At 46.0% G+C, this 21675-nt stretch overlaps 1 protein-coding gene and 1 non-coding gene across 3 annotated transcripts in view; one reads left to right on the top strand and one right to left on the bottom strand.

The window, feature by feature from the left end:
• Positions 1-21675, top strand: part of 5-HT1B (5-hydroxytryptamine (serotonin) receptor 1B) — a 332668-nt gene that overhangs the window by 226306 nt on the left and 84687 nt on the right. For both annotated transcript variants that reach the window (XM_072286541.1, XM_072286540.1), the window contains one exon: positions 8942-8986. The gene's annotated coding sequence lies outside the window, so the exon portion shown is untranslated. The remainder of the gene's footprint in view (positions 1-8941; positions 8987-21675) is intronic.
• On the bottom strand, positions 8468-8590 carry LOC126541036 (U6atac minor spliceosomal RNA). Its single transcript, XR_007601616.1, has one exon. It is a non-coding gene; the product is annotated as a U6atac minor spliceosomal RNA (small nuclear RNA).

The raw sequence follows: 21675 nt of genomic DNA, 5'->3' as shown, positions 1-21675 counted from the left end.
GGATAATAGCCTGTCTACTGCACGTATAGTCATGCGCGACATGAACCTTAGGCTTGATTGAACTTACTATGAAGTTGTCCCCCTTTGTACTTATCTTGAAGAGGCGGCTTATGTGTTACTAAATGAATTTGCCCTTTGTTTTACTCGTTCTGCATTACTTTTCTTCAACATCAAAGCAATGCGATGGCACGAGAGACGACGCGTTTAGTTTTTGTGGCAGACGTGAATTATATCAATTTCGAATCGCCTGCAGCCTTACCAATCGCAATTATTGAAAAGTAGCATCCGTAATACGAGGTACTTGGCAAATATAGTGTGATACCTTGCGATTATAAGGAACCTTGCTCTTTTCGTAACGCAATTAGTTTTGATTTTCCAGTAGATAATAGAAAATATTCTCCAACAGCGCAGTCCGCAGGAAAAACAGAAAAAGAATTTATGGAGATCCCACGCACTGCGGGAATCTGTGTTATGCGAATAATTTTGCAGGTGCCTGGCTATCTACCTTTGTTTAGGGTTCAGCAAAGCAATACTACCAGACGGACCAACGGGCTCTTCTAAGTTAATTAGTTGTGCGCGTGGGTTGTGTGCGTGGGTCGTGAGCGCACGTGCATGTGATGACATCAGCACGACGAAAACTACATTGCAGACCATCGTATGAAGGCAATAGCACGAGTTCTACGACGGCCCTTAGACGCGAGCCCCCTGCGACATGGCAGTGGACGAGCCTAAGCGAGAGAAGCGCGTATTGTGACGTCATCAGTCACTACGTCTTATACAATCATATGTACGTATGACTGATTTCATCTGGTGTACGTTAAAACGACGACGGCATTTCCACTTCGGCGAAGAAATTTTAAAGCGTGAATATTTTAGCAATCATGAAGCCTGTACAATGTCGCACAGTTTCTACGTAGTGCGACCTCCCACGAGGAAAATACAGGAAAAATTGGGCTGGTACCTGAGATAGCGTAAACTAACACGACACCTTAAACCACGAGCTCTCACAGGGAGAGAAGACGACGAAATGGAATGAAGTGCACGCGCCCAGTGTTTCAAAAGAGCTGACTGGCTTTGGAATGAAAATAGCATACCTGCGATTGTGGCCTAATGGCGATAACACCCGGCTGCTGTGCTCTAGAGCAAAGCTTCAATTCCCAAATCGGCCACACAGCATACTTTTTTCAAAAAGGAAAGCGAGACGGGAACCCATCCTCCTACCACAAAGTGCCAAGAATGAGGCAATGTATGCCTCGAAATGAAATGACAAGCCCTTCAACGCGCAGATACACCTATTTCTCGGCTGCCATACTTTCTTCAAAGTCTAATGTTTGCAATAATTAATTGATTTATTCATACAGCAGGTCTTCTTCGGCTCAACAGGAGTGGATTACAAAGTTCACAAAGGTTAACCGAAAAAACATTTTATACAGTGCAAGGTGCTTGTACATGCAATTATTCAGTTCTGTAATGCAAACTCAGAAGCAGTAAAATAGAACCCAAACTTAAAGGACAGTTGAGTGCTCTGAATTCGCTTGCGTACCTTACACATCAGCGTAGGACGTATATTTTAAGCGAAATACAACTGGCAAACTGAAAAATAGAAGGAGAGAGTTCTTAAATGCGGTACAATTGCTCAAGATAGTAAAGTGCATCATCCGTATAGAATATCTGCAACTATTGGTTTGAGGCCGCTGCATCGCCTAATCTATGATACCTAGCTCCCAAGTCGAGACGTGACAAGAAGATACCGTAGCAACTTGCATACAATACGAACAGTATTCTCGGGGCCAATAAAAAGAAAATTATAAAAAGATAAGGCTCATGACAGTTGGCTTTGGTTTATGTGGGACAAGAAGCACTCGAACTGGCAGAAACATCGGTATTCAAAAATAAATAAGTGAATCGATTCTGGGGTTTCACTTGCCTAAATCACGATTTGTTTGTGAGACACGCGGCAGTGGGGGACTCTAGTTTAATTTTGACCACTAGGGGATCTTTAACGTGCTCCCAATGCACGGGATGCGGGCGTTCTTGCATTTCGCCCCATCAAAATGCGGCAGCCACGGCAGGGATTTGATCCGGCGACCTCGTGCTTAGTAGCGCCAGACCATAGCCGCTAAGCCACTGCAGCGGGTTAATAAAAAAATAATTCGGAATAAGAATTTAACATGACGAAATAATAAAAAGAAATCATTCTTCAAATCCAAGCATCGAGGTAAGAGGGCACCCTTTAAAACAGTAACAGGCAGGGCGGGAAGGGAGGGGCGGGGGGGGGAGGGACTCCGACATATGATCACCACGTTCACTACTAAAAGAACGCTCTTCGCCTTAGTCAGTAGCCACAGTTTTCGCCCCCAGTTTTCACTCCTCGTAGTTGGTGCGATGCTGTGCAGATTGGTTAAATGAAGATATGAAAGGAAAGATACGAGTAAGATGCGAGTCAGATTACTAAAAGTTCGAGGCCTGAAGTAGGCGCTGTACGAAAAAAAAAATGAGACAGCTTGCCTGTCATCGGTCTAACAATAACTCCACTTACGTAAAACTTTCTCCACTGACAACCCACCGCAAAAGTTACTTTTATAAAAAAAGAAAGGCAAAATGGCGATGCTTCTCTGCAAAACAGAATGTCGCAAACCAACCAAAATGTAGCACAGCTTACTTGAATAAGGAGTTTTTGTAGGGCTTCATATTTCTGGAACTTTGGGAAATAAAAATTTCTTGCAAGAAACGGATGGGTGATGCTAAACTCTTCCGTTCACACCATCAAGATCGTTGCGTGGTTCATCACGCGCGCCTACCCGATTTTGTTCAACCCCTTCAGTTCTCCTCTACGTATGATAGACAGGACAACACGAACGACATGTTTGTTTGTTTGATTAGCTGTTTTTTTCTTGCTTGCTTTCTTTCTTAGCGTTGAATAAGTTATTTACAATGCCATTCCGTGCCAGGATTGATGATTGCCACTAGCGCACGCGTGCTAATGCAACAAATGAAATAGTAAACACGTTGGGACCGCACACGTGGGCAAACTCTGAAGAGGCGCTTTGCTCGTATCTCACGTCAACAACACGACAAAGCAGGAAAGACCAGTCGCATTGTTAAACGTTGAGATACTTCTGCGTGAATTCTGTTTGCTTCGCGATCTCCTCACCCGTATGGCGGAAGATGAGCCTCAAGGAAAAGGAAGGAAGCCCTTTTTCGCGGGACTGGCTCGATCGAGGAAAACAGCAGCAGCAACGACGACATATAACAGCACAGTTTCGCAAGAAGCGACAAAAAACGGAGGAGTGTCGACACGCCCGGGCAAAGAGAGTTGGAGATTCTTGCTGTTTGCGCGACGGATGTTCTGGCGAAGCGGAAATGTCACCGCGTTTCGGGATTGCGAATCTCGGGCGAAAAGAAACGGCGGCTCTTCTCCTGGCGAAAAGCGAAACCGAGATAAACTCTCGAGTGCTAAAACACGGTTCCGCATCGACGAACATTATTACTAATTGTACTCCGATATACATGTGAAATTTTATTTGAGTCGGCGCTAGTTAGTGCAATAAATAGGTTATAGTAATTGGCGTGCTGAAGTATATGTAAAACTCACTGCTAACTCCAGTGTATAAAAACGCTACTGATATATTGTTATGAAATGGCTTGTTCTGTTTTCTGAGACTCGAGATTTCTATACTATGGGCCATAGTGTGGAAATCATCAGCACGCTGCGATCGTCTAGAAGACCAGGTTGGCGTTGGCACTATAGAACTGTCCGTGCGATTTAGGCATAATGATTTGAAGTCGCGTTGCTGTTATGGGGGTGAAGCTTCGATCCCAGCATAGGGCACATAATGCAATAGTGTGCGTGCGTGCGTGCGTGCGTGCGTGTGTATGTGTGTGCGTTCGTCTGTGTACGCGTGTTTGTGTGTGTGTGTCTTGCTTTTTGAGGCCCAAGCTATCAACGCGACGACGAAGGCATGCAGGAACAAATATTCGCAACAGCGTGAGACTTGTGTTTACTTCAAGAGAAATCCGAGTATGGTTCAGCTCACTGAAATAATATGCGAAGATATCCATCCAAATAATTGCCGCAGGAAACGTCCACTTCCCGTGAGCGCTGGAAATATCAAAGCCGATAGGCTTTGATATTTGAGTTGAACGTTAGTTGGACCCAGTGCTTGCACGTCAGCACATTGTCGAGGCGTGTTTCGCAAGTATCGACGTTCACAGACAGGATGCAGCGTGGCCCAGCTAACTTTAGCCAGCGTTTAAAAATAGGCGAAAGCCATATAGCTAGACAGAACCTAGGTAATGTTGTTTGCCTGTACTTGGAGATATACAAATTATTTTTTTTCCTTCCTCCTTATTTGATAATCAGTCTTAATTAATTAGTGAACTTCTCAAATATTATAATTTAATGAAAGGTATCAATGAGATAATTGTAGAGCGACATGAAACTCCCGATACAGCTTTTTCTTCATCAATACGCGCTACATAAAAGTGTCTTTCCGAGCGTGAAAGAAGCCCGCAAACAAACGCAAAGTATTTCGAGCGGCCAGTCGCGAGGCAGTTTAGCGTGTATTTGCGGGCTATTTTCACGCTCGAAAAAAAAAAAAACTATTATTTAGCACCTATTGAGCAACGGAAAGCTGTATCGGGAGTTTTTCATGTCGCTTTACAATTTTCTCAGTGTTACTTTTCATCAATTTATAATATTTGCGAAGCTGAACAATTAATCAAGACTTGTTATGCTTGTTATCGAATTAGCCGGAATGAAAAAAAAAAGTAATTTGAGTACCTCCAAGTGACGGCAAACAACATTACCTTGGTTCTGTCCACCTACGTGGCATTCGCATATTTTTAAACTCTGGCTAAAATTAGCTGGGACACAGTGCATATCCGTACGAAAAATGCGAACAATATTACTAGTGCTGTTTGACCAATGCGCGGCGAGGGTGCGGTACTTTCGCTTTCAGTAGGTCGGACCTGAGCGCATATACGTACACACGACACGTCGACTTTCTGTGGTGCGCATGCCTAATCGGAAGATGTCAAGCGCATTTTACGTGTACTCTTGTAACTCGGCGCACATCTACAGATGCAGCAAAGAGCGCTCAATCACACCGAAGAGGGGTCGTTATTCATTTTAATAATGCTCTCCTCGTCATCGTTAACGTTCACGTGGAGGCTTAAGACAACTCGCAAGTTTGTCTGCAACGCGAAGCGTGCGATCTTTAAACCACGGCGCTAAACCCGCTCACCGTTATGAGCCACGCACGTTGTAGTACAGTCCTTTCGATTGTGGCTTCTCTTCCCTTCGTAACCGCCGTTCCTCGGTGCGGCGACGAAAACACGCCACCCCCAGCAGAGGCGCGACCATTCTCTTTCTTCTCCTCCTCCAGGCAACTTCGGCACTGCTTGTCCCATGCACTATTCATTTCGTCCGTACCGTCTGGCCACGGGAAACACTGAAATGGTTTCCACAACCCGCCCGACTCACTGTATACGGCTGGCCGAACCGTATACGATAGACAAGTCGCGCTTGGCGAGCCACATAAATCATTTGCAGCTTGTTAAACATAGATACGGGACGCGAATCTCCGTCGACAATAGTGAGCAGCGTTGGAGATAAACGATATATATATATATATATATATATATATATATATATATATATATATATATATATATATATATATATATATATATATATATATATATATATACACTTAAATAACAATGAGAACGCAACTAATCGGACAGAGACATATATCGCGAGGAGTCGCGGATATGCCGCGAAAATGAGCAGAAAGAACGCCCACTACAGGGCACGAAACAAACAAGGAAAGCGAACGAAGCGCAACGCGTGCGAGAGACAGGTTATACGACGGCCACACATCAAAAGCGTGCAGCGGTAATTTCACAAGGTCGCCGCGTTTGTATAGAGAGTCGCAGACCGCGTTCGCGAAGCCGTTGCGCGTGTGAAACGACCCGCTCAACCCGTGCGCCGGCCAGCCGCCACTGCATGCGAACCGTACGCGACAGCGAATGCACTGCAGGACGCCTTCGGCGGGCAGTGCACGGTATTTCCCGGGACGCAATATGGCAACGCGCAGGCGGAGGACGTTAGCGGCTCTACGCTGCGCGATTAACAAGCGCGGCCTCGAAAAGCACCGGAGCGCGCGATATGAGCCGAGTCGCCCGGTAATGCACGTACACGCGTGAAGCTTCGTATATACCGGGGGTCCGCAAAACCCGTCTCTGAGGCTGTTCCCTGCGCTCTCAGCGGGAGACGGCAGACGAGTGCTTTGCACGATGCCGCCGCGTTTTCTTTAGAGGTCCCGTGCGCACGCGAGGCCTGCATATATGCGCGCACTGCCCGTTGGAGCTCCTGACTGGAACGACCTCCTAGGCGACGTGATTGCGGACACAAACGCCGCATGCTGCAGACCTGCGGTATATACAATGATGCTCGCAACGTCGTTTCCCGCAGGCGCCAGACATGGAAGGAAAGTTTAAGAAAAGTCGTTAAACAGCCGCTTCTCTTTGTTGATTCTATATGACGCGGCTTTGCGTAGAGAGTCAGCGTTCCGCCGTTTTAATCGACTGCCCGCCTGTCTGCGCAGCGGCTCCACCAATGGGCCTCAAAATGTGTCTGGACCACTTTAAATTTTTGTTGTTGCACTTATGGTTCCGGGTTTTTTTTATGTTATTGTTCTGTTTTGATCTTGTAGGAGACGGAAGGGTGAGTCATGTAAGCTGAGTAGTTCGTTGCCCTCAGAACAGCTTGTGTGCTCGAAGACAGCCCCGACAGTTTCTTGATTCTTTTTCGTAGAAATTTCCGCATGATGTTCTTCCACTGCTTGTATGTTCAGTGTCTCTGATCGCTCCTAATAGTTATAATGCATTAGTTGAGAATTGTTCTGTAATAAGCGCAATATTTTGTACCGCTGGCTCCCACTATCTTTCATCTCGTTAATGGACGTTCAACACTCTCATGTATACCGTAGCTCACCTTTGTCCGCTTGCACATTTAACTGCGAAAAGGTCGTTGTCGTTAGTTAAATGCACGCTTGAGAAAGCTGTAATCTAGACGTGCGAAGGAAATTTGAATTCATATTGCGGAGACAGCAGTGAAAAAATGAGAAATCAGGTGCTGCATATTTATGTATCAATGCAACTATACAAAAACTCCGCAGCGCAATTCCATATTGACTATAAAGTTCAGGTGTCATGCGAGGCCGCGCCGGTGCTTTTGTCGTCGTTCACGATTGTACTTATGATGATGGAATTCGTTGTTACGCCTCTCAATGAGCTAGGCCCTCTGATTTTCAACAATGGCACATAAAAAAAAAAAAGGTATTTGTTCCTGCATCCCCCATTTCTGCAGCCGGGCCTGAGGTCGGTGGGAAGGTCCGAAAGAATCGCTGCATGTGATGAAGGTTCGAATTTGAAGTTTATTGTAGGTGCGTCTGAAATACACACGTATACGGTTTCCAGGAAAGCAAAAACATAATTTGGTCTATTACAGGGTCCCAATCTTTTACAGTCTATTCTGGCTTGCTCAGTATGTGTGAGCCCTTGTTTTCCTCCTATGTACATTGTTTGCATGCTGATTAATAATAATATCCATACTAATAGTATTATTCTGCAGACGTTTGCAGTCAATCCTTCCTATACTTTGCCAGGCACTGTCCCTGCACATTAGCCACCAAGCCACTAGGAAATTCCCTTCGCGTACTGACGTAGTGGCAGCAATTGCTCATTTACATACTTCAGAGGCGCTCCTCACATCATGGTGGGAAGTACAGAGAGATAAACGGGATGCGACTGGCAAGGAGGTTAACCGGATAAGATTCTGGTTTGCTAACCTGCACTGAGGTAAGGGTAAGGGAGAATGAAAGACGGAAAGAACAGAGGAGAAAAAAAAAAGCAAGGAAACGAAAAAAAAAAAGAAAAGGTAGGGAAGATCGCGAACATCCGCGAGAATTAGTCATTCCGATAGGCCACTGCAACGTAAAAATTAAGAGTATCTTCACTGTCTTGTGGTGTGACGACCGTATAGGTCGCCGTTCCAAGACTGTCTGCTCCGAAAACGGCCTGCTGTCGAGACGCGCCAGCGCTGTAGCGAGTGACTGCGTGTGTGCGATGTATCGGCGACAGTGACAAAAAACGTGATCTACAGTCTCCTCGTCGCCACAGTGGTCATACGCAGCACCATCCTCCCATCAGATGCGGAACGCAAATGACTTCGTAAATGCGACGCCAAGACACAATCGGTAAAATACCATTGTCTCGGGTCGGGATAGTCCAGGTGGAGGATAAAGTTGCAGACAGGGGTCCAGTCGATGTAGAGGTGTGTGCTGGAAACAAGGTGTGTTCCACAGTAATTGTAAGACATCATATGCAAGCAGTCGAAGCTGCGCTGCTGCATCTCTTCTTGACAGCGGGATTGGCTCCTGCGCGCCGACTTCATGAGCAGATAAAGATGTGGTTAAGTGCCGCAAAGTAGGCGGCTGTGCCTTAACCGTATGGGTGTTGAGGCCCAGATGCCATTCCGTCCTTATCAATGGGGGTGCTAACCGTCTCTCCTTCAAAAAGAAAAAAAGAGAACTGCCGACAACAAATGCACCCTGATTGCACCCTGATTTTTGAAACTACCTATGCTTTTTTCTTTTCTTTTTTCCAGACCGAGTGATGCCCTAAAGTACACGTTAAAAAGTTTGGCAGGTGTAACTTACAGTTAGTAAAGCGGATAGTGAAACCCAGCACTGAGAATATTCCGCGTAGCTCTAGACCGCTAAGATCAGGCCACTAGTCAGAGCCATCTAAGATGTACCTGTAGTATATATGCTTGGTTTTAAGTACGTCAAACGCGCCTGTATACGAGAAAACGCTTCCCCACCGAAAAATGTGCCTCATTTTCTGACCTTTCCTTGTGAATCTTTTGTTGCAGGGCATGTCTGGTGAGCTGCTTTGGAGGACTTTGCATAATTGTGACGTAAGTGATACCCCCATTTCATTTGCAATGCTACATGTTTAATTGGAAGATGACGGAAAATTCGTACAGAAGTAGGTTCGGCGGTGTTGCAAAAGTAGAAGGTACACTTCGAGCGCGCACATCACAGACAAAATGTTTTAGCCAAGCTTCACTGTGCTTGAGTCGACACGCATCGCAGAGGGAGCTAACACTAGAATTATTGAACTCTTTCTCGTTGCTCTTCGTCCACACTTGTTTGTGTCTGTTAATGCGTAAGCATTAATACCCCAGCCATATCTCTCTTTAACGCTTAAAGTGTAAAGCTTGTATCAAAATAAAAATGCGTAATTGCCGAAGTTAAGCCGTTTAATTTTTATAGTAGTGTAAATGCAGATGATTGGTGTGTTTGTAAGTGACAAGAAGCAATTAAAACCAAACGACAAAAAAAAAGAAAAAAAGGAAGAAAATGATCAGAGAGAGAGAGAGAGAAACTTTTTTGCAATTGTAAAGATTTGAAGGAGGGGTGGTCGGAGCCTCTCAGTCCAGGGCCCCACTGGCCTCTGCCGCCTGCCTGACCTGGCTAATTACGGACTTTTGTCCTGCCAGGTCGGAGCGGGCGAGCTGTGCCTCCCACTGCTCCATTGTCCTACTGGTATTTAGCCTATGAGGGTGCTTAGTGCACTCCCAGGTTATGTGTATTAGGGTAGGTATGCCACCACACCAAGGACAGTTGGCCCTATAACGAGTGGGATACATGGCGTTTAGCAATTTTAAATGGGGGAACACCCCGGTCTGTATTTTACGCCAATCGGCGGCCTCTTCCCCGTTAAGTTGTGGGTGGGGCGGCGGGTATTTTCTGCGGACTCCACGCTGATGAGCAAGGATGTCTTTGGCATTTAAATTGGTGGAAGTTTGTGAGGGATAGTGCGGGTGGTTGGGGTTAGAAGAGGACGCCGTCGCTCGGTTAGTGAACCCTCGAGCTAACGCGTTAGCCTTTTCGTTCCCCTGTACCCCCGCGTGGCCCGGGCACCAGAGTAGGCGATGATGGTGGTTGAAGGATTTGGGAATTATCGCGAGGCTAGCCGCAGTCACGTGCCCCTTGAGAAACATGCGACATGCCTCCTGGGAGTCCGTGACCACGACCGAGTCCCTTTGCGAACGCTCTGCGTGGGCGAGTGCGATTGCCACTGCTAATATTTCAGCCGAGGTGGGAGATCCTGCCGTTCTCGCCAGGCTGCCTTGAAATCTAACATTCCTGCATTACGGGCGTGTGTGTAAAGAAGCTTGCTAAGCGGCTGCTGTGAATAAAAATAACAACTGACTAGTACATGCGATAAGAGTTTAATAATAATCAATGATTGGTGGTGTTCAAAAATTCCGGTGACGTCACCCTCATCTCATGTAGTTCGTGACAGAAAAGGAAGATAAAATAAAATGAAAGCGAACTGGTGACGTCGCCATCGCCGCGTCAACAGCGTAACAAAAGATTAAAAAATAAAATAAAACGGATAAAACAGCTGTGCTGAAATCGGTTGTGATGGCGTTCCGGCTCAGTTGATACGATCGCTTTGATGGGGCCATGAAGCTTCCTGGCAAGTCATATCCACACTGTTCAGTACACGGATTTCATTCTCTTGGCACCAGAAAAGCGATGGGTAGACATGCATAACTAGGAAAAGCAAGTAAGCGAAAGCGAAGTAACAGTCGAGCCAAAGATTGCTTACGCTATCGTAGACAATTCTCAGAATTTCTGCAACATTTCTTTTTCTTCTCGTGGGACTCTACGCCGTTATAGCCGCGCTTAGCGCGATTCTGAGGCCCAGTACTGCGTATACAATATGTACCCAATCGTCTTTGTCTACGAGATGGAAAACATAGCGCAATATTGCCATATTAAGGCTAGCGTCCGAGTACGTACGCAATGCAAGAAACGCAAACTCGAACGCTAGGAACGCAACCACTTTGTTTAGGCTGCAGCTGTATGTGGCGTAATGAGCACAGCAGTGGCAATATACAGACGCAAACGTATATGTGTTATATGTATGCAACGTGTCCCAACTATCATGCACACGATGTAAAAATATGCAAATGACACGTAGCTGTGCAGAACCAAGGTAATGTTGTTTGCCGTCACTTGGAGATACTCAGATTATAATTTTCTTTTGCATTCAGTCTAGTTACATAATTCGTCCTAATTAATTAATTAATCAACTTCTCGAACATTATTAAAAGAAAACTGTCAATGAGAAAATTGTAGATCTACACAAAAACAAGTCCCGATACAGTTGTTTTGTTGCTCAATGCCTGCTGCATAAACGCGCTTTTCCGAGCGTGAAAGAAGCCCGAGAATACACGCGAAATTGCCGCTCGACTGGCCTCTCGAGGCATTTTGCGTGAACTCCATCTCTGTTGGTGTAAAGAAAAACGTGACAGATTCTGGGATCAGACCTCCCTACACCGAAATAGTAGCCCAGTTCTCCATATATTAGGCCACGATCACACGCATGCTTCTTTCGGGCCAAATGCGCTCTCAGAAAGTATGGCGTATGCGCCTGCGCCGGTTTTTAGCGTCGTTTCCCTGGTGACATTAAGTGCTTTGAGACGCTGTGCTAGACTGCCCTGTCAGCGGGATTGGTCGACATGTCTGCTGCACACGTCCAAAATGGCTCAACTTTGCCTATTATTCTACCGCGTAAATGAAATGCACTCTCTGGCACGGCGCCATATTCCGTGGGAATACCTACAAGACAATGCATGCATGAAAACGTCGACGTGCTCTTAGCGGAGTAGACTTCTTCAGTCGTAGCGAAGCACCTCTACCATTCCAACGTACTACTATAACTACGTCTTGCTCTATAACATTATCAGGCAATAATAAGTAATACAGGCGTTGTACTAACAATAAGAGTGCTACGTACAGCACGCGTGCTATAGCATACGTTTGGCAATGCCATAAGCATATACACGCCTTAAGCAAACTATATATAAATTATGGCAATTAGTAAACGTATTAATGTTATTGCAATGGTTGTTAATATTGATGCTATGTACGAGGTATTGATCAAGCTAAATGTTTTTTGCGAAATGTATTAGCATATTATGCCGGAAAGGCTTCGCGCAGGAGATATCGATCAGGCCAAGTATGCGGTGCAGGCGCTAAAAACGGCGCTTTAGAAATAACCAGCAATTAGGATTTTTTTTTTTCTCCAGATAAGTATACTTCGACTCTAAGTGGATCGCGTATCCCCGCATCCCACGTACGACAGTAACCCCCTGATGAAGGCATTCAGTGACGAGCGCCAATTCGGTTAAGCGCGCCCGACTCCACCGCACGTACAACGCTCGCGGTCCGGGGGCCTTAAACCTCTTTCACAGTTCGTGTTATACCCGAAAAAATGTGCGCGAACCTGCACATCCGAGGGAGGCCACGTTAAACGAACGCCTGGCCGGTACTCCCAGTTCCCCGTGCGCGTAAAGTTATAAGCGCCGGCGGCTTCCACGATGCCCATCGCTGCTTCCGCGTTGCTTGATGCGGCAGCGTCACGTGTATGGCGACGGACGACGGTTCCCGTTAGCGCAGCCCTTCGTATTCGGCTGCAGCACCGCTCGCGCGAATGCCGAGATTGGGAAATTCTTTTTTCCTCCTTGCTTTCTTCCGATTCCCTGCTATACAAGTACAGCTGCGTCGTGGTGGTCGTTCGTCGAAACAGCGGGCGACGGTGGTGCAAATGAGCGGAGCGTGAAATGCCGAAAAGGCATTACAGGCCTGGACCCTGCAGGCCGACGGTGATTCGGGGCCTCGGGAGCTTTGGGTCGCCGGCGTTGCTCGAGTCTCGGGCACGCGCGCTTCGGTGCAAGACTCCTCTAAGTTTTCCCCCTCCACCGAAGACGGTTCTTGCGCGGGGGATTTATCGCATAAGCAATAAGCGCGCAGCGAAGAGCTTGGACGGCACTCCCCGTTGAGCCACGAAAACACCACTATTACAACGCTCTTCCGATATGCGTTTGACCGATTTAAGCCGGCGTTCTAAAAATTTGAGAGTTCACCGCGCTGTTAGATCTTATATTCGTGCTTTTTTTTTTCTTTTTGCACTTGTAGCCATGCTCGAACAAACGTCGTTCGCCGCGGTAGCTTAGTGGCGATGTCGTTGAGCTGTCGATCTCGAGGTCGCGGGTTTGATCTCGGCCGCGCCAACAGCATTTCGAAGGGGGCGGGGTGGCTGGGTCCGCGAAATGCAGAAGCACTCGTCCATACTTATAGATTTAAGTGCTCGTTAACGAAACCCCAGAGGGTGAAAATTAACCCGTAGTTCCCCTCGTGTCTCATAAACTGATCGCACTTGTGGTGGTTTAAACCTTAGAATTTCATTTATTTATTTACTCGAACGAAAGTTGACCACCATACATATATAGTACTGGTTGCAGTGCTAAAAGCAGCACACAGCGATCGAAAACAGTATAAACAAAACGAAATGTGCTAGTGAGCCTCGGTCTACAGTGGAACTTCAATTACATGTTCGCATCCGTTCGTGATACGCTTTCTGTGGTTGTTGTATTGCACCGCATTATTATTTTTATTTTTTCGTGACTGCTATTTGGAAATAACTATAGCTGGTATCGTTGCAAGGTGACACAACCTGTTTCGTTGCGAGATAATGCAATAAAAAAGAAAGAAACGACGGGTGTTCCGGACGACACTGCTCCGTATCTCGCGCGAAGTCACTCCTGATATAATCTATGGGCAAGTGAGCTTAGCGAATATACATAACCTGCTACATTCTTTTTAATGTGAAAAAGTTGTTTCGTGAGAAACACGGTGCTTGCCTACGTATGAGGGCGTTTTTTTTTCTTGCAATATTAAAGAACAGACTCTTTTCCCGAACGGAAATGAAACTAGCGTTTATTTCCCTGTAGGGACAGCCATTATTTCTCGGCCTTAAAAAATTCTGGTCGCGTTCGAATGGGAGTTATAAAAACAGCCACCGTGATGGAGGAATTGTGGAAGTTCTCGCTCGGCCCATTAAAATGTGCGCGGTTCTTGTCATTTCTTCTTAGTCCTTTTTTTGTCTTCGTTTTGTTTTAAGCACGACCTTCGCGTGTGCGTCGGCAGTTCGCAAATTGATTTCCACACGTTCATTCCCTCCACGCTTTTTTGTTTCTCGCTTCGCTTAGAACTGTCAGCCTTTCCAGGTTTTACGAATGCTATTTGTGTTGTCTTTTCCATTTTTCTTACGACACGAATAATTATGCTACGTGACTGAGTGTGGTTTGACTCTTCTATCGTGTCTTTTTTTTTATTATTCTCTTCGTCACTTTTTATTCGATACATAGTCTCGAACCACGGTTCTTAAAGGCGGGAATTTCGTGACCGAAGTTTGCCACACCCATGCACGAACTACGCTGCTAGCTAGATCTAGGCGACTATTGGGAGCATGTTAGAAAATGTTTAGGTGCGCAGACGCGGATACAAGAAGAGGGAAACGGACAACACAAACGCAAACTATCAACTAATAAGTCCAGCACTGGTGGAAAAGAACGTACGTGGAAAAGTTATCTGCGCAAGCTCAGGAATTGAGTTGTAGGATTATGCAGACAAGTGGGAGACGAAAAAGGGCAGGTGCTGAGAGTACTAGAAATCAAACCTTTCAACAACGGAAATTTACGAACAGTTCTTCCCTCCTGGTTGCAGAGTTTCAAAGTCACCGTTTCAAAGTCGCCATAGTTTCAAAGGTGGCAGTCTGAAAAAAAGCAACGAACATCAGGAACAAATGCCTGTCTGTAGTCTGAATGGAGTCAGCAGCCGTACAATCGTATTTTTCTGGTCAGTTTGTAGACAGTCGTGATTAAAATACCTGAGATCGCCTTCCACTTTTTTGTTGTTGCTCACTGTTGCAGTGATTTAGGCTGTGCGTTTGCCTGCAATGAATGCACTGCATATATATCGGCTATAGCAACGCGTCAGCCGAAAGCAAAGGGGGGGTCGGTGTCTTCACTTCTTGGTCTTTTACTGCGAGCGGAGTAATATTACTCTAAATGACTCGGTAACCGCTGAAAATAATGGCCGCTAGCAAACAAGTAAATGCCGTAAAAACAGTGCTGTTACTTTTACCGTTCGGCGCAAATTGCGTCCGTAACTGCATGACTGCTTTCTTTCATAAATGTACTTGCAGCTTGGCGTATTTTAATGGATGTTAAAAGTGTCTGAAAAGGAGTTTATTATTTGACAACTTGCCGGGGTTGTTTGCTCATGCAGAAACACTACTAAAGTTGTGAGGAGTGCTTTCGCCGCTATGGGAGGTAATGTTATGGTAAAATCTAAAAATCCGCACTTTTCTCAGCACACGTTTATGCGGCTTTCGGAAAGGTAATTCTTGCCTCAAGTTATAACGTCAACTGTGCTTACACATTCGCTCATGGTCATTCAGTAAAGCGTTTACGCATGGAATGCTTCGAGAACTTCGTTAGTGCGTATGTAAAATAACTTGACGTATTTACACTGCCATAAGTTAAAAAGAGCAAGTATTTGCTACTGGTCAATCTACTCGTTATAGTGCCCATCGCACCCGCCGTGGTTGCTCAGTGTCTATGGTGTTGGGCTATGATGTTGGGCTATGGTGTTAGGCTATGGTGTTGGGCTGCTGACAGCTGGTCGCGGGATTGAATCCTGGCCTCGGCGGCCGCATTTCAATGGGGGCGGAATGCGAAAACACCCATGTGATTAGATTTAGGCATGCCTCATAATCAGAACGTTGTTTTGGCACGTAAAACCCCATAATTTAATTAAATTAAGTGGCCATCGCCATCATTATCGGTGGCCCAGCAGTCGTCCGAACAAGCTATGCTTGTGTATATAGCTTCGTAAATCTGGGCCACGTACTCTTACGCTTTTGGTGCAGTCCCTCAGAAGGGGTCAGGGACATATCCTGTCGCCTTATTCAATCAATATAAACTATGTACATAGTGTGGACAAGAATGGCATGCGAACAGCCATGGTTAATGGAACCGTAGTTTACAACGTTACGACTCCTTTCAGACACACGCTATCAAAATAATATAAGACCAAGAATAACGGCATGTGTTAAATTTATTTTATACAACACTTGGTTTCTTTCATTTTTCGCCTGAAGAATAAAGAATTAGGAAATGATACTAGACTTCGTGTGGTTTTCTATGCCCATTGGCGCGAAGCGAAATCCCAATCAAGCGCACGCTTTCTTGTGTATCCAAAACAAGGCTTTCTAGTCAAACATGAAAGTGAAATGGTTCTTTATAAAACTCCAACTGAAGCTTAAATGTTCTTGAATGGGCGCTCACCGGAAGGTACTTTGAAACGGCCCCTTTCAAAGAAAATGGTGATAGAAAGAGCGCGTGAAGGCACAAATGCCCTTGCGCTATTTTCATCGACGAGAACGTGTTTAAAGCTTTCGCACAACTGCGCCGGACTCTTTAGCCGGAGGGAACACCAAAGTCCAAATTCGCCGTTTTCTGGGGGGAGTCAAAATCCAATCGAACGCTGGGCCACTAGCAGCCGCAACAGGGGATGTAGGGGAAATGTAGGGGGGGGGGGAGGGGGGGATGAGGGGGGGGGGAGAAAAAACAAGCGGGATCCAAGAAGCTCGACTGGCTTCGTTGTCTGTCGCTTCGTGTGTGGTTGTGACTACCAGCAGAAAAAAATGTGTATCCACATGTGTGCGACGCATTGCCTTCAACGGCTTTCCAAGCTGTTACTATGCCGAGAACGTGGTGGAAACCTGAGTGAAAGAGGGACTCCGTTCGTACACACAGCCGGATACCGTACTCAGGAGCAGCCGCGCAGTGCCTCTGTTTACGGCGCCAAACACGAGCCAAATACATGCTCCCTAAAAAGGCCGAACACGTAATAGCCAGCGTTGCCCGGGAAGGAAATGTACAGAAAAATTTACGCAGGACGCACTCGCATGAATAAGTGCTACGATAGTTTAGCTTGATGGAACTTGCACATTCTGGTGGACTCCGCAAAAAAGAAAAAAAAAAGAACCACAGCAGACACATCCGGGGAAAGTAAACAGTAAATGGGAAAAAAAGGCAATGGTGCATGAATACGGATAATCCGTAGTATAGAGTCTATTATAAAAAAGAATTGCTCGAGTGAACTGTGGCGCGTGAAGTATATGGCGGTCCAGCCACCGTTGATTTTCCCAAAAGTCGCTGTTCTTGCTTTCAGCGGATTTGCGATCATCTTCGGCGGTACATCGTGTCATAAACGTGCCCTATATCTCAACCATTATGCATGGACAGATACTACTCGCTCAACTCTTTTAGAAAAGCATGAGCAGTTGTAAATAAAAAAAAAAACAGCATAAAGCTCACTAAACAGCGCCCGAAGAACGTCTCAACCCATAAACACGAAGATTCAACAAATCCACGGGCTCACCGTCACTCCTATGATACCTGAACTATTGCAGTGCCTCAACTAGAGTTCCTTCTAGTTCATTGTTTTTTTAGAAAACTCGGCAGTATACTCAGTACCAATGGTCGACAATAGTGCTCAGGGCCCGATTGAGTGGCTCTCTTGCAAGTTTGTTATTTGAGGTACGCACTTTGCCCACTGGTGGAACCTTGTTCTTTTTCCTTGCGCGGTGCTCCTCATGTGCATTGTTCGTTAACTTTCCGCCGAGCAACCGAGCTGCCGCGATCATATCCGCTTACGTGCTCCACCATCGCCTGCAGCGCACACAAGTGCTCAAAAATCCTGCGCGAATCCGCCGTGGAAGCTTAGCGGCTGTGGTGCTGCGCTGCTAAGCACGAGGTCGCGGGATCAAATACCGGCCGCGGTGGGCGAACTTAGATGCAGGCCAAATGCAAAAACAGCCATGCCCCGTGCATTGGAGGGCATCTTAAAGATCGCCAGCTGGTCCGAATTAATCCGGAGTCTCCCACTACGGTGCGCCTACAGTGCAATTGCGGTTCCGGCATGTAAAACCCTAGGATTAAATTCAGAAATCTTACGCGGATATTGACGCTATGTGATCGATGTTGTTTCTTGCCAGATAGAGAGAGAGAATGAAGAGGAAAGGCAAGGAGGTTAACCAGCTATGTGTCTCCGGTTTGCTACCCTACACTGGGGATGGAGGATAGGGGTTAGAAAGATGACAGAGAGGAAAACGCTAAAAAAAGGGGGAAGAAACACGCACACATGGAGACACACACACAAAAGACCACCCACGCGACAACATCGACGGCAGCAGAGCTCGCAGCGTTCTTTACTGCCCTTCAGCAAATTGGTGATGAACCACCACACAAGTGGACAATATTCTGCGATTCGAAGGCGGCACTGCAGTCTCTACTGTCACCTTTACGACACGGACCGCACGAACAACTAATATTCCATATTACAGAGACGTTACAACATAGAAGTGATGCAGGCCATGAAATAACCTTTCAATGGCTTCCAAGTCACTGCGGGATTATCGGCAATGAACGGGCGGATCACGCTGCCCGCTCAGCCCACACTAAGGAGCGCCACGTCCCAGTTCCTCATTCTAGAACTGACGCAGCACGGAAGCTCCGCCTACTTGCTCGGCAGTGCACCGCGTCGCAATGGAATGAGCCACATTTAAGAATTACGCGACTGTACTCACTTGATCCTACACTAAGTCTTCGAGCGCCATCACAGCTTCGCCGTAGAGTCGCCACGCTTCTATATCGACTTTGGTTGGGCGTTGCCTTTACCAAAGCTTATGCATTCCCCATAGGGATGACCGACAGCCCAATCTGTGACCACTGCGGCTATGAAGAATCAATTGGTCATATTTTGTGCGCCTGCCCGCAGTACAGTCCACAGAAGGCATGCCTTCGCCACGAACTTGACCAACTGGACGACCAACCGCTATCCGAAAAAAGAATTCTACAACATCGAAAGAACCTACCGTCACAGAAGAAGGCCGTGCAAGCGCTACTGCGCTTTTTGCGATCTACCGGCCTGTGTGAACGACTTTAACTGGAACGCCTTTTGTGTGCCAGAAAAGTTTGCTTAGAACAATGTAGATGATATCCATCATACATGTGGCTCTTCTGAAACATAATAAAACAAAATAGAATGAAAGGAAAGGTGATGCGATAGAGGAGAAAAATAAGTTGATAGTCACTTTAGCATACGCTCAAAAGGATGTAGGTGAAAGACTGCGCGCTCACGAAACATTCATTACATTAATTGAAATATTTATTCGGATGCCTTGTTAGTGCCTATTGCGTGTTTTCTGCCATGAAAGATTGTGGGTACGCATGCCTTAATTAGCTCTACCCTAATCAACTATGTCTTCAAGTAACTTCGCCCTAATTAACACCCAAGGCCGTGGATTCGGCGCCCCCTAAATGTCGAGTGATCGACTCCCGCTAAAGTCCGTGGGTTTGAGTGCCTTCATTACATATATATTCATAACAGTACCTTAATTAATCTTCACCTTAATTAACAACAAAAGTAGTAGCTCAACTGTCGACCTTCACGATGTCAACTGGAATCCAACTTGGAGATACGGCTGGTTCGCTCATATCTCCGAGTTCGTTCGTTTGACTTTTGGTGCATAACATCCAACAACGGATCTTTCGACCCATGAGCCATCGATTACTCTCACCTTAATAACCTACGGCACGATGGGAGGAAATTGCGAATGACCACCCCGTGTCCTGAGGTTCGATCTGTCATGCAGGGATGCTGGCTGTGTCAACATACCCGCATATGTTGGCGTTTCCTCAGTAAACCAGGCGTCCTTGTTTGTGCCAAGGCGCCTCAAGATTGATATACTCGTAGAAAAACAAGCACTCGGCGTCACAGTGACGCGCTTCACCTAGTGTTTAGTGAATATCTTGGCAACGATGCGGTGTGTTTGTTGAGCTTGCAGTGAGTTGCTATACCGATTTGGGAAAAGAAAAAATAACTCACCATTCCGGCCCTGCGGAAGTGGATGCCCAGTGAAGCTGTGGAAAACCGCCACTACAACTACTGAGGGGGGTGTTCTTTATAAATACGAAATCATTGTCCACGAAGCGAAAAATTTGGCGTTCACATCCGATGGTACCAAAACCCATGTAACCAAGTTGTGACGCCACATTTGAGATGGTGAAGAAACATGATTGCGTCATCGCCTGAAACCTCGCGTGATGACGTCATCACACTAACGGTCACGTGTTGGCATCACATCAAGCGTTACGTGTTAGCGGCATCGTCATATCACGATATCGTCTGATGATGCCATCACGTCAAACGTGAAGTCAGGCGTTACGTCTCCCTGATGACGTCATGTGAAGCCTCTTGGAGAAGCAGCACACTGCGCGCTTCCCGACTTTTTGCATCGTCTCCGGTACCAACCCACACGTCTGTGTGAGCCGAGGCCGTGGCGCACGCGGACACGAAAATCCCCGACCAACTAGAGGCCAACAGGTTTGCTGTAAAACGCTCTAGTTTCGAAAATTGTCAACGAGAACTACTTCTATCACCTCTCCCCCCCCCCCCCCCCATATATATATATACTACCTTTAATTTTTACGCTAAGCTTGAGACGTTGTAGCCTAAGTGATTGTATCGATTGCCGCTCTATGTGTGGCGTCAGAAATTCGACGTACACTACGATCATGCAAACACACAAATGCCACCCCAAATACCTATAATAATACCTACAAATTCCTATAATTGGAAATCGCCTTAGAACTGGGCGGATTATAGGAAGTTATAACCGCAAGGAACGTTTCAGGAATGATAGAATGAATGCTGTTGGTGTTATCAGCTAACGGTCACAGGTTAAACAGAAAGCCATAACACCAACAAGAAGCAATAACTATATCTTCAGTAGCTCATAAAACATAAAAAAGATACAAATATAACAAGGCATTCGGTTCGAATGCGAACGAAATTTCTGGACTGCGGAGCAGACAGCCCTGTTGCTGAATCAAAGAGTAGAGGCCCCAAACTAAAGAGCCCAAACGCAACCCTAAAGCCTTGCTATCGCTATCAATTCATTGTTCTTCGGCTGAAAGTGACGGTTTTCTGGCTCTATTTTATCGCAAACTTCTGTAGAGAGAGAGAATGAAGAGGAGAGGCAGGGAGGTTAACCAGATATGAGTCTCCGGTTTGCTACCCTACACTGGGGATGGGGGATAGGGGTTGGAAAGATGATAGAGAGGAAAACGAAAAAAAAAAATTAAAAAAAAGGAAAAAAAAAGGGGGAACGCGCACACATGGAGACACACACACAAAAGGCGTTCCAGTTAAAGTCGTTCACACCGGCCGGTAGATCGCAAGAAGCGCAAAAGCGCTTGCATGGCCTTCTTCTGTGAAGGTAGGTCCTTTCGATGTTGCAGAATTCTTTTTTCGGATAGCGGTTGGTCGTCCAGTTGGTCAACTTCTGTAAGTTGCAATACACTCTACGACCTAAGTTGTCGGCAGTATATAGGGTGAATCCAACCTTCGAATCAGCACTAATCGTACACAAATTATATATATATATATATATATATATATATATATATATATATATATATATATATATATATATATATATATATACTACATTTGATTGTTACGCTAAGCTTGAGACGGTAGCCTAACTGGTTGTCTCGATTGCCGCGATAGGTGTTGCGAGAAAAATGCGACGCACACTATACGATCAAACGAACACACAGATGGCACACATGCCGAGGAATACTTACGCCCTGTATACGCAATGCCTCATGAC

This window comes from Dermacentor andersoni, chromosome 2, assembly GCF_023375885.2.
Source record: "Dermacentor andersoni chromosome 2, qqDerAnde1_hic_scaffold, whole genome shotgun sequence".
NCBI lineage: Eukaryota > Metazoa > Arthropoda > Arachnida > Ixodida > Ixodidae > Dermacentor > Dermacentor andersoni.
This window is presented reverse-complemented; position numbering and strand designations above follow the sequence as displayed.